The following is an 11493-nucleotide window of genomic DNA, read 5'->3' as shown; positions in this document are numbered from 1 at the left end:
TTTAACGGGTGTTGTGCTCTGCAAGGCCGATACTCAGACTTGGGGGTTATTTGTATGGATTCACAGCCTCATATGAGCCCCACGTCATGTTTGCCTTTTGCCCACAGCTCAGTAGGGACCTTTCTCAATCTTGGGTCCGAGATTTCTACTTTAGCAAAATGCCAATATAGTATAAGGCTACCTTCCTAGGCTCTCCAGGGCTAGCCGGGGTTACCTGGACTGCACTATCTGCCTGAGTTAGCCAATTTAGTTTCTTCCTCTATGTCCACATATCTTCACTGAACCAGATACCCACATCGTCCCTCAAGACCCAATCTTTTTGTTTTTTATGCCTTTCATACCCATGGTCCCAAATCCTGCCACCCATTGCCGGACGCTTTCGCCAATGACACATGAGAAAAAGAGCCTTCCACGTCAAAAAGATAGGTTCTCCTTGCCATCACAGAGACCTTAGATAAGTTCACACTGACTGCACATCTGTCGTCATTCCAATGAAATTCGCACAATGACAATTGATCTGGTTTAACCCGTCTCCTGAACCAATCCTTCCCATATGATTTGTCAGGGCTATTGCGGTGTATGTGTGCTGTGCAGTGCAGCATATCCCCAGCGAGAAAATCGGTGTTAACAGGATGAACATGGTTACTTGCTTCCAGGGCGAGTGAATCGCTCACTGAACTTATCGCTGTCTGGCTTAATCGTCATTCATAGACATACATCAGGGGTCGTGAGTTGTATTTTACAGCCTGCACTGGTAAATCATCTTTTCGTATTACCTGCAAGCCTGTCGGGATACTGAGCAAATCCAACCCCAGTCTCACTGAGATCCTGAGCCATCAGATTTAAAGGACAGAATTCCGATAACAAAACTGAGAATTGGAATGTTTCCCAATTACTGGTTTTGCACAACAGGGATGTGGTAAACCCCACTCTTATCACAACTCCTGATGCACCCATTGAGTCCAGGAACCTTCCACTCATCTTTATTTGCGTTGACTCTCTGAACTGGCTTGATTTTAAGGACTGAATATGTTGTCCCTGTACCTACCAAAAAGGTAACTGGTGTACGTTCCACGTATGACCTAGAGGTAGGCATCAACCTATACACATCAATGTTATAGTGAACGTATGGTCCACGCTCCGCAATCTCAGCACTCACTGTGGAGGTGGGACATGTTTCAGTGCCTGTAAGGTTAGTAGAAGAGATTAGCATAAGCGAGTCTTCATTGCCAAGAATAAAGGAAAGAGGCTTAACTGTCCCTTGTGGGCTGCCCACCTCCATCTTAGCCTTCCCCCGTCAGTCACCCTGCTGTCCAGCCTTCAGGGCTGACTGAGGTTGTCTGTGTGGGTACTGCCTCGCCCGGTGGTCCATTGTTCCACAAACAAAGCACCTGCCAGATCTACCTCTGCCAGCCCCTCTTCCGTGACCTCCACCTCTGCCTCTCCCTTTTCCCACAGCATCTCCCTCCAACGGCTGGGCGACCATTTGCATCATAGCAAGCTGAGCTTATCCTTCTCTTGAGCCAGCAATTTTTCAGCATGTATCGCGTGTTGTTCTATCAAATTGAGCTTTCCCGTGTCCCAGGTAATAAATGTGTCTTTTACCTTTTTTTGCTATTTTGTCCTTCATTCCATTGATGAAGCTGTTGCTCAGGTGTGCCTCATACGGTGTGATTTCTGCCGTCGTTATGTCCTCGGGTGGTGTCAGTCCACTCCAGGCATTATGGATTAGAGTGAGGCGCGGAAGGTACTGGGACACTGTCTCACCTTCGTGTTGTTTACACATTGCAATTTTGGTCATGTCCATTCATACTGGGAATGTCTCTGTCTCTCTGTCTGTCTCTCTCTCTTTCTGTGTCTGTCTGTCTGTGTGTGTGTGTGTGTGTCTCTCTCTCTCTCTCTCTCTCTGTCTGTCTCTATCTTTTTTTTTGCTAATATGACTTTTATCTCCAGAGGTTCCCTCTCATTGGGCGCATCCGGGCAAGTCCAACTCAGCCAGTGGTGGTTCCAGGGCTAAAACCACCCTTAAACCTGCTCTCTCTTAAACACTCTAGAGACAGCAATCCTTTCTCTTGAGTTTTACTCCAATACCACGCAAGAGTTCACTGGACCCTCCTCCTGATTTATTTATTCTCTTAGAACGAGTCTCGATGTAGGATTACTTAAACCACGACTCTTACCAGGAACCTATTTGATTCGGATCCCGGCGCCAGGATGATCCACAGATTCCCAACCCTCTTGCGAAAGGGGCCAATTTAGCGCTCGAGATGAAGTGAAAGTCCTTCAATGCGCTGGCGCCTACACCTCCTTGGAATCTTCAGAATCTTCCCCAGTTGCGGGGTCCTGGGCGAGCCCCCAAGTTTACTATCATGCAAATTAAATCGACTCGACTATTAGCAAGAGCAAAGAAAAAGTTTATTTTTAACCTCTGCAAAGGGACGTGATACATTGGCAAGACGCCTCATGTAAGGGGTGCCTGATAGCTTTCCCATATTCCCTTTATAATATAATTCACTTTTCCTTATCAACACCTCAAGGCTAGGAGCCTGGAACACTCGAGTTCCTTTCCATATATGGAATTGTTTTTCTCATTACTTGACTGTTGATATAGTAGTTTACTGGCCTTGAAAGTCTACTGTTAGGTCGGTTTAACTTTACATTTTTCTGTCTGTCTGCAATGCTTGCCCTCTGCAAAGTCAGGCCCTTACTTCTTTGTTCCCCTATGCTTTTATAGATTTCACAACAAATGTTAATTTTCCAATACACTTCCCAATGAACAAACATTAAACACAAGCACTTATTTATTTCTAGTTTTGTTTCATTTTATTTGCTTGTTAACCCTGCTATGACTACACTCCACGTCTGGATGGTTGACAGGCTGGTCAATTGTGGGTTGGGTCTCAATGGACTGAATGTTTTATTGTTCCGGAAGGTGTAGCAGGGGGTCAGAGCTTGAGCAGAAATCCAGCAGAGCAGAGAACAGACACACATCTTGCTCTGTGGGAACAGGGAGATCAACAGGGGACAGAGAAATCAGGACCTGAAATCCGAGCTGACACCAGACTACCCTGTGGTCAGTGCTTTGATTAGCAGTGCCAACCCTCTACCTTTACCTAGCTTCCCATTTGACCAAACCCTGTATATTCAGGATCTCATTTCTGCCATCCTGAAGGCGGGTCTCTGTAAGGAGTCTCTGATCATAATTATTCTCTTCAATGTGTGCAGTCAATTCATTCACTTTTGTTACAATGCATCACACTTTCAGACACACCGTTTTTAGTTTCAGTTTTTGTGATCCTTAGAATCCAGTTTTGATCGCTGGTATATTTTTTCTCTTTGTCCCTTTCTTTAGTTCTGATCGTTTTCCACATCACTCACCAGCCTTGATTTGGATTGGCCATGCTAAATTGCCCAGAGTGTCCATGGATGTGCAGGTTAGGTGGGTAAGCCAATGGGAAATGCAGGGTTATAGTTTCATAGTAAGAGAAGCAGGAGTAGGCCATTTGGCCCGTCCAGCCTGTTCCACCATCGTTAAGATCATGGCTGAGCTTTACATCATCTCAGCTTCTCCTCCCTGCATTATCCCAACTACCCTTTATTCCCCTACCATGCAAAAACCCATCCAACTGTGTCTTGAATATTTGTAATGAAGCTGCCTCTCCTGCTTCCTTGGGCAGAGAATTCCATAGATTCACTACTCTCCTGGAAAAGTAGTTCCTCCTCATCTGTGTTCTAAATCCCATCCTCCAAATCCTTTGGCCTAGTCTAAACCATCAGCAGAAATAACTGGATAGGGTATGGCTTCATCCCCACAGTGCAACGAATTCCCACTTTCCACCAAAATCCCGGATGTACTAATTTAGTTGCTTGCTGTCTCACAAATGAAAGATTTCATTGTAACTTCTTCCGGTCCCAGTAAGGGCAAAGCATCTATGAAAGCTGCTCTGAAAGTCCAGTCTTCACACTATACTTCTGCTTTCACCAAAGATGATTAGAGTCCTCCACCATGGAAACAGACAGTTCGACCCAACTCGTCCATGCCAACCAGATATCCGAAATCAATCGATTCCCATTTGCCAGCATGTGGCCCATGTCCTTTTCAACCCTTCCAATTTATGTACGCACTCAGATGCTTTTTAAATGTTGTAATTGTACCAGCCTCCACCACTTCCCCTGGCAGCTCATTCTATACATGCACCACCCTCTGCGTGAAAACGTTGTCCCTGAGGTCCCTTTTAAATCTTTCTCCTCTCACCTCTAACATATGCCCTCGAGTTTGGACTCCCCTACCCTGGGGAGAAGACCTTGGGTATTCACCCTATCCATGCCCCTAATAAACGTCAACAAGATTACCCCTCGGCCTCCAATGCTTCAGTGAAAATTTCCCTGGCTTACTCAGCCTCTCCAACTCCGGTAACAGTCTTGTAAAGCTTTCCAACCCCTTTCAAAGTTTCACAAGTTCTTTCCTATATCCGGGAGACCAGAACTGAACGCAGTATTCCAAAATAGGCCAAAATAATGTATAGCCACAACATGATGTCCCAACGCCTATATTCAATGCTCTGACCAATAAAGGAAAGCATACCAAATGCCGCCTTCACTATCCTGTCGACCTGTGACTCCACTTTCAAGGAACTATGAACCTGCACTCCAAGGTGTCTTTATTCTGCAACATCCCCCTTGACTGTGTCAGTCCTGCTTGACCAAAATTCAAGCCTGACATTTCTCTAAATTAAATTGCATCTGCCACTGCTCGGCCAATCCAATCAATTCTAATTTATAGTGAACTCTCTTTCCTCTCTTATTCCCTAGAAGCTAAATATCTCCATCCCACACACTCCCTCAGTTTTCACTTTTCTAAAAGTGGGAGAATAGGGTTGAGAAACGTATTGGCTGCAATTAAATGGTATGAGCAGACCTGATGGGCTGAATGGCCTCATTTCTGCTTCTATGTCCTATGGTCTCTTGCTGTCCAGGACACAGAGAGAGAAAATGGGAGCAGGAGTTGGCCATTTGGTCTTTTGACCCTGCACCAGTATTGAACACATCATAACTGGATATGGATCTACCTACAATCGAGGTGGATAGGCTGGACTTTTGCACTGGAGCATAGACGGTTGAGAGGTGACCTTATCGAGGTTTATAAAATCATGGGGGGGGGGGGGGGGGGGATAGATGAGTTGAATGGCAGGTGTCATTTCCTTCGGGTGGTGGTTTCAAGATTAGAAAGCAAATTTTGAACGTGAGTGGAGAAAGATTTTAAAAAGTCTTCAGGGGCATCATTTTTTTCATAGAGTGGTTCGTGTGTGGGATGAATGTCCAGAGGAAGTGGTGGATGCAGATACAGTTACAATGTTTTGATTATGTATCGTGAATAGGAAAGATTTGGAGGGATATGAGCCAAACACAGGCAGCTGGGACTAGTTTGGTTTGAGAACACAATCCGCATGGACTAGTTGGTCTGAAGGGTCTGTTTCTGTGCTGTCTGACTCTGTCACTTTTCTGTACTGGTCTTAAAACCATTTTATTGCCTTCCCCCATAAACATCCACTTCTGTGTTGTTCCAAAATCAGATGAACTCAGCCTTGAATATATTCAAGGACCCCCTAACTGCAGGGAGATATCCCCAATTCTGAACTCAATTCCTCTTGCTGATTGCTTGCTGCATCTGTCTGATGAGTGGCATTGACTGGTGTAGGAGGACGCTGAGGCCACTTTGTACACCCACACGCCATTCCTGATGAAGGGCCTGTGCCCGAAATGTCGAGTCTCCTCCTTGGATGCTGCTTGACCTGCTGTGCTTTTCCTGCACCACACTTTCTGACTCTGATCTCTAGCATCTGCAGTTCTCACTTCCTCCACATCCAAATACATCTCCATTTAAACAAAAGCTATGACTTCACATTGTGGTACTGCATTTGCCATGTGTTTGCCAACTGTGGTCTTCTCTACATTGGGAAGACCAAGCGTAAACTTGGGGAATGGTTCGCCAGGCATTGCAGCCGGGTCTGCAGAGGCCGTACGGACCACCCGTTTTCATTTCCGTTCCCACTCCCTTTCTGACATGACCATCTTTGGCCTCCTCCATTGCCACAACAAACTAAGCCGCAAATTGGAGGAACAACACCTCACCTTCCTCCTGAGCAGTCCACAGCCCAGAGGACTCAACATTGCGTTCTCCAATTCAAATAACCTCCCTTCCCATCCCCAACTCCCTTCCCAGTCCTTCCCCCTCCCTTCCGCTCCTCCCTGCCACCAACCCTCGTGATGAAAGGCTTATGCCCGAAATGTTGATTCTCCTGCTGCTTGGATGCTGCCTGACCTGCTGTGCTTTTCCAGCACTACACTCTCGACACTGAGTTAGGATACCTGGTCGGCATGGACGGGTTGGACCAAAGGATCTGTTTCCGAGCTGTACAACTCTATGGCACTAAATAATAAAAAGTATACTTTGACAAATGACAAACTATATCCATGTTAACAAGGGTTGGTGCATCACATGCGTTACTAACCATTCTGAACAGGTCCTGCCCCTTCAGTGACTGGGTAACATATACATGCTGGTGCATAATCTCCTTCACTAGTATTTACACACTACCCTAGGCAATTGCACAAGTAACAGCAAAGGGTAAACAGCACAGGAATTAAAAAAACAGTGAGGGTAAAAAGCACAAGCCCCAGTAAAAACAGATGGAAAGTCACTGTAACATGTCACTATAACAGATTCTGGATAAGTGGTGATGAAAGAGCACAGCAGTTCAGGCAGCATCCGAGGAGCAGTAAAATAGACGTATGTGTGCATGTGGGTCTTTGTCTGTCTGGGTTGGGGGTTGAGAGTGTGAGAAAGTGTGTGTGTGTAGTGAGTGCAGAGTGTCTTAAGTCTGTGAGGGGGTGAATGTGGGAGTGTGTGTGTCTGTAAGGGTGTGTGTGTGTGTCTGTCTGTGTGTGTGTGTAGGAGTATCTGTGTGTGTGCGTATAGTGCAATGGTGGTCATCTGTAATGTGACATGAACCCAAGATCCCGGTTGAGGCCCTCCCTATGGGTACCGAACTTAGCTATCAGCCTCTGCTCGAACACTTTTCTCTGCTGCCTGTCCTGAGAATGCTAACCCGAGAATGCAACTTTTTTTAAAAAAAAAGGTTTTGTGATTTACACATGAAAGAAGTGAAACTATCACTGTATTCTAACAGATAAAAGGCTTAACAGACAATCAATTTTGCAATGTATAATTTCAGTTACATCACACTGTAAATTTTTGCTATACATTCTGTGTTAGGATTGAGCCCTCCACTACCACCTAATGAAGGAGCGTCACTCCGAAAGCTAGTGTGCTTCCAATTAAACCTGTTGGACTATAACCTGGTGTTGTGTGATTTTTAACTTTGTCCACCCCAGTCCAACACCGGCATCTCTAAATCATGACTGTTATCAAACAGGCACAGAAATATACAGCATAGAAATAGACTTTTCTTTTTCTCTCATGCACATACAGACTTTTAAGTCCATGGGGGTGAATTTGAACTTGGAGAATGATAAATGCATATACATTCTATTTTGCTCAAAAACTGCACAATCTGCAGGCAGTCAATCCATGTAATAGTTTGTAAATTCTGCTTTGGAAATAGAACTAGTCTGACTCAAGATTGGGAAACAGACAGACTCTGACCTCGCACCTTTAATGCATTGTCTGAGCTGTCACATTTTGCTTTCAAATCAAGTTATCTTGAGAAAGTGACCGACAAGAACTTCTGGGATTTACATGGTAATAATAACTGGAAACCATTCTAAAAGATGAAAGACTTAATAATCCAGTTTTGTTCAATACATCATTTCAGTGGCAGGACACTATAATGTTTTCCTATGAATTCTGTGTCTCAGATTAGATTACTTCGTATGGAAACAGGCCCTTCAGCCCAACAAGTCCACACCGACCCTCCGAAGAGCAACCCACCCAGACCCATTCCCCTACATTTACCCCTTCACCTAACACTACAGGCAATTTAGCATGGCCAATTCACATAACCTGCACATCTTTGGACTGTGGGAGGAAACCGAAGCACCCAGAGGGTGCCCACACAGACACGGGGAGAATGCAAACTCCACACAGACAGTTGCCCGAGGCAGGGATTGAACCCGGGTCTCTGGCACTGTGAGGCAGCAGTGCTAACCACCGTGCCACCCTTATGATCTTATTCATCCACAGTCCCCTGATGAAGGATCAGCGCTCTGAAAGCGAGTGCTTCCAAATAAACCTGTTGAACTATAACCCGATGTTGTGTGATTTTTAACTTTGTCCAGGTTAAGATGGATTGACCGTGCTAAATTACATAGTGCCCAGGGACATGCAGGTTAGGCACATTAATTAGGGGGTAAATGCTGAGCAATAGGGGTAAGGGAATGGGTGTGGCTGGGTTACCCTTCGGAGGGACAGTGTGGAATATTTGGGCCGAGTGGCCTGCTTCCACACTGTGGGGATTCTCTAAAGAAAAGAGAACTTTTGTTTTGCTTCCCAAAATCAGACTTGCTCACTCTCAGCAGTATCCCAATGTTGTGAAAGATATTAACTTTCAGGTGGAGTTATCCAAAATTCTCCCCGTGTCAGTCTTAATGTTTTTGCTTTTCTGCCCCTGTGAGATCCTGAATCAGCACCTTCAGGAGAATTAGTTAGAACGGAGTGAGAACAGAGGGGGAGAGAGAGTGGGATGGTGCTTTCAATTTTGTGGAATAATAAAAGAAAAGAATGTTCCACAGAAAGTAGAATTGCTTGTTCAGAATTCCCACGCTGGACTGACAGTGAGACATTTGTAATCTCTTTTTTTACAGAGTATTTGAAGATCTGAAGACGAAAGTTTCAAAATTAATAGATGAAGGACTTCTACCCAAAACGTTGACTCTCCTGCTCCTCGGATGCTGCCTGATCTGCCGTGCTTTACCAGCGCTGCACTTTTTGACTCTGACTCTCCAGCGTTTGCAGTCCTCACTTTGACGTCAATGTCTGACAGTCACTCAATCCATTGGGACCACAATTGTTTTCAACTATGATTCTGTGAGAAGGAGCAAAGCTTTGTGGTTCCTGTTTGAGTACGTTTTCAGCATCCGTGGGACTGGCTGAGAGACCCTACCATTGCGGTACACGGAGAGTGGAGTCTGAAACAGTTGTACAGCCCAGAAAGAGGAATTCACGCCGGGGAGGGGCTGTACACACATTTGTGTGCGGCTGAAGCTTTGGCCATGGAGAAACCCGAGGATTCCCGTCCCGTGGAGAAACTGTGGAAGTGTGACGACTGTGGGAAAGGCTTCTGTGTCCCGTCTGCTCTGGAGACTCATCGGCGCAGTCACACCGGGGAGAGGCCCTTCAGCTGCCCCGAGTGTGGGAAGGCCTTTATCAGTTCCTCCGACTTGCTGACCCACCAGCGGGTCCACACAGGGGAGAGGCCTTTCAGCTGCCCTGAGTGTGGGAAGGCCTTTACCCAGGCCTCCACCCTGCTGACCCACCAGCGTGTCCACACAGGGGAGAGGCCCTTCAGCTGCCCAAAGTGCGAGAAGGCCTTCAGCCATTATTCTGCTCTGCTAACCCACTGGCGGATCCACACGGGGGAGAGGCCGTTCTTCTGTCCCAAGTGTGGGAAGGCCTTCATCAATTCCTCCAACCTGCTGACCCACCAGCGGGTCCACACAGGGGAGAGGCCCTTCAGCTGCCCTGAGTGCGGGAAAGCCTTTACCAAGGCCTCCAACCTGCTGACCCACCAGCAGATCCACACGGGGGTGATGCCCTTCAGTTGCCCCAAGTGTGGAAAGGCCTTTACCCAGGCCTCCACCCTGCTGACCCACCAGCAGGTCCACACAGAGGAGAGGCCCTTCAGCTGCCCTGAGTGCGGGAAGGCCTTTACCAAGGCTTCCAACCTGCTGACCCACCGGCGGGTCCACACGGGGGAGCGGACCTTCAGCTGCCCCCAGTGCGGGAAGGCCTTCAGCCATTCCTCTGCTCTGCTGACCCACCAGCGGATCCACACGAGGGACAGGCCCTTCAGCTGCCCCCAGTGCGGGAAGGCCTTCACCCAGGCCTCCAACTTGCTAACCCACCGGCGGATCCACACACAGGGGAGAGGCCCTTCAGCTGCCCTGAGTGAAGGAAGGCCTTCAACGATTCCTCTGCCTTGCCTAGGCATCAGCGGGTCCACAAGGGGGACAGGCCCTTCAGCTGCCCCCAGTGCGGGAAGGCCTTCAGCAATTCCTTCGACCTGCTGACCCACCAGTGGGTCCACACAGAGGAGAGGTCCTTCAGCTGTCCCGAGTGTGGGAAGGCCTTCACCCGCTTCTCCCACCTGTGAGTTCACATGCCATTGCAGGGGGATTGAAGGACTAACGGCCATCATTACCGACTGAACTATCAACCCAATTCCAGGGATCCCGGTTCGATTCCCACCACGACACATGGTGGAATTGGAATTTGGTCCGAAATCTGGAGGTTGGAATTTAACGATTAAACCATTGATGGTGGGCTGGGGGTGGAAAAAAAACCCCATCTGATTCACTCAGTTCCTTTTTAGGGAAGTAAACTGTCATTGTGGGAGAGGATTCACTCAGTCGTCCCAGCTGCATCCTTTACCCAGTCTGGCCTACATGTAACTCCAGACCCACAGCAGTCTGGTTGACTCTACACCTGCCCGTCCAACTTACTTGGAGACAAGGTATGGGTTGAAATTGCTGAGTGAGGCAATACTTCCTCCGGGTTAAGGCTGTACCAAGGATCCAATTACAAAGGGACAACTTGGTGGTGACCAATAATGAAGAAAGTGAGGGGTTGGAGGGGGTGTGTGCACTTTGACCTTGAGCTGTTGTTTAAAAATTGCTACTTTTTCTACGCCTTTCTGCTGGGAGCTTCTGAAGCTGTAACAAAGTTGGGTCGCAAAAAAGATTACCTGAACTTCCCACCGAGCTCAGACTCTCATTGAGAGCTTTGAACTGCGACAGGTTTTTGTTTTAAAACTGCTCATTTCTTACAAGTGAAAGTGAGAACTGCAGATGCTGGAGATTAGAGTGGTGCTGGCAAAGCACAGCAGGTCAGGCAGCATCCAAGGAACAGGAAAATCGACATATCGGGCAACGTTGATGTTCCTGCTCCTCGGTTGCTGCCTGACCTGTTGTGCTAATTTCTTATAACCTCCTGTACTATGTTTCCAATGTTGTGTACCGGTTGCAGCAGTGAATGAGTAGCCAGTATTGTTAGAAATTGTAAATTTTTCAGGAGTGCAGGTACTACATCACGTCATCGGCATTGTACAGTTTCCTGGCAGCGCTGGGAGGTGTGGGCTGTGTCCACTAGGGTGGATAAAGTTAAAAATCACCCAACACCAGGTTAAAGTCCAACAGGTTTATTTGGAAGCACTAGGTTTCAGAACGCTGCTCCTTCATCAGGTAGCTGTGGAGCAGGATCATAAGACACAGAATTTAGAACAAAAGCTCACAGTGTCATACAACTAAAAGGATATA

The 11493-nt window shown here is 47.0% G+C and overlaps 1 pseudogene; it reads left to right on the top strand.

Moving 5' to 3' along the window:
- The first annotated feature begins 8987 nt into the window (after positions 1 to 8987).
- LOC148142945 (uncharacterized) lies at positions 8988 to 11238 on the top strand (annotated as a pseudogene).
- Positions 11239 to 11493: the final 255 nt, after the last annotated feature.

Source organism: Chiloscyllium plagiosum, unplaced genomic scaffold, assembly GCF_037043375.1.
Source record: "Chiloscyllium plagiosum isolate Xiang-an unplaced genomic scaffold, Cpla_swu_hap1 HiC_scaffold_27, whole genome shotgun sequence".
Classification (NCBI taxonomy): Eukaryota; Metazoa; Chordata; class Chondrichthyes; order Orectolobiformes; family Hemiscylliidae; genus Chiloscyllium; species Chiloscyllium plagiosum.
This window is presented reverse-complemented; position numbering and strand designations above follow the sequence as displayed.